This window comes from Colobus angolensis, unplaced genomic scaffold (genome assembly GCF_000951035.1).
Source record: "Colobus angolensis palliatus isolate OR3802 unplaced genomic scaffold, Cang.pa_1.0 Scaffold514, whole genome shotgun sequence".
NCBI lineage: Eukaryota > Metazoa > Chordata > Mammalia > Primates > Cercopithecidae > Colobus > Colobus angolensis.
In genome coordinates, this window is record NW_012118644.1 from 867,592 (window position 1) to 870,279 (window position 2,688).

Sequence of the window (2,688 nt, forward strand, 5' to 3'; positions counted from 1 at the left end):
TCTTTCTTTCTTTCTTTCTTTCTTTCTTTCTTTCTTTCTTTCTTTCTTTCTTTTCTTTCTTTCTTTCTTCTTGTAATGAGGACATTCTGGACTAAAGATGTTTCTCATTCCACCCCAATCATTCCCACTATGTAACAGCATAGTCTTTTGGTTTCCGTTAACAGAAACCCAGAAGCAAATTAGCTTAACTTAGGTTAAAAATATTTAATGGATCCCATATTCAAAGAACCAAGGTTAGTATTTTCTGATGATGCTGGATATAGATGCACAAATGATATGATGAGAATTCATTATTTCCTTCCCAATCATGTATTTTTCTCTATTTTGCCTCTATTTTCTTAGAGTTTTGTTTTCCCTTGGTTGTAATATTGCTTCCAGTATCTTCTGGGGTTACCTCTTTTTTAAATCCTGTCTAACAGGAAAAAAAAGGGTGAGTCTGCTTTTCTGATAGCTTAAAAAATATCCCAGAATTTAGTCTTTTGTCTCTGATTAGCTTGACACAGCAACATATCTATCCCTGAAACAATCTTATTAGCAGTATGCAGCATTTTATTTCCTTAAGCTCCTCTTAGAGCTACAAATGGACTCAACTCCAACAGAATATATAGATTGAGAGTGGAGGAAAGATACCACTCTTCAAATGAAATCTGAGATTTTTGCAAAAGAAGAGTAAATGAATGCTGGTTAACAAAAACAAACTATGTTCAATGCACAGGTCCTTCTATTAGACCCCAAAGACGTAATAACTAATTAAATTATAATCAACCACAGAACTGAAAGATCCATTACATCTCACGTAACACAGAGATTGCAAATTCATGGTTCAAGGAGTGGATTTATTTTTAAAAATGTATATTTCTAAGATTTATACAGGTTGTTTCTTTATTGTAATGTGACTTGATACATTTTTTCTGGAGATAAATAGTTGCTTTATTCTTTAGCCAAAGATACATGCTTCGGTTCACCATATCTCAACTATTCTATATCGTCTCCTCAACACAGGAGACAAATTTAAGTAATCAGAATTCAATATATTTGTCCTTCTAACATTTTTAAAGAAGAAAAAGAAATGTGTCTCTATTAAAATCGTGGTGGTAGTAGAATGAGTGTTTTATGTGCATTGAGAAAATGGAAGCAGATATGTTCTTTGGGGAAGTAAAGAATAGCCTTAAAAGTTTAATAAGCCAACACTTAAGGTACATAATTTATTTACATTTTAAAAAGCAGGCTTTTGCATTGGAACCCCATGTCAGTTTTATTCATCATTTTACGGAAGGTGAGACTAAGACTAAAGACGTTAGCATCTTGACAAGATCCCATACAGAAGTAATGGAGCTGAGATTATTGGGTCCACATGTTTTTCTCTCCTCCCACACTTCTCAGCCCCCACCACAAGCACCATGAACACATTGTAGAAAATTGGGAAAATAGAGGAAAAAACATTTTATTTAAACTGTAAAATTGATGTAAATATTTGCAGGGAAAAGAATCTCACTTATACTTTTGCCACACTAAAAGCAAAAAGTTATTTTTTTCTCTTCTGTTACTCTTAATAACTATTATTTTATATTATAATTATAGTATGTATGCAACACTGTGTCCTGTTTTGTTAAAATGTTTTATATGTATTTATTTTTGTCATGATATAGTATTCATCACTATGAAATGTGCATATAATGATCCAATAACAAATGTGCTACAATTTTGTGACCCTTCCTTTATTTCTTTGCACATTCCCGAAACTTTTCTTTCTCTTCTATTTTGTCTTCCATTCCAACCACTCTTCCAATCAAATGAAAAATATTTCACAGGAAATCCCCCAAGCATTTAGACGAGCATTTAGTGGCAGGCTTAAGGAAGGCGTAAGAATCTTAATCTAGGATTCAGAAATTGGTAAATTAAGAAGGAAAAATCCAAAGGGAACATTATAGATTGGCAGGGAAGTACAAGGGTCTAATGGTTTTTATTAGCAATAGTTCCATAATATGTAGAGGAATCCAAAGATATTAAAGCCAGCTCTTGAGATTCTCATATATGGGAGATACAGAAGAAATACAAAGAGCAGGCATGCCCTGATTCAGGGCTCAAATGATTTGTCCATTAGATTCCTTCTCATACTTGTTCTTTGTCTATACATTGACTCTTCTATATCTTTAAACGGGTCCAGTCACAGTGTTTAGAAGAATGCTACTGCCAGTCCAGTTGAAATTTTTGTATTACCATGACATACAAGGAAAGGAGCAATATTTCCAGGCAGAAAAGTCCCAGGGAAGCATGGTAAGGCTTGGTTCATGTACCCATTTCCAAAATAATTATGGTGGTCAGGAAAATAGACTATTCATTCATTCTTCATTTATGCATTTGTTCATTTGTTTTGCATAGACCCATGTTATGTATTCACTCTCAGGAGACGAACGTATGCAATCCATTAACAGATGAAAGGGAATGAGATAGAAGCATGCTAGTATCTACTAGCTAGCACAATAACTCAAAACTGGAGTGACCAGAAGAGTTAGAATTTGAGGGCTTATGGTCAAGGCAAAATATTAGAAATGGATAAACCATTCTACCAATATTTATTGATCCCTTGAGATTTTCTAAATCCATTGTATGAATTCAAATAATATTCCAATGAGCTAAATTTTATTCTGGACCAGAAGGAATTATTTGCTTTTGAAGGCAACAAGA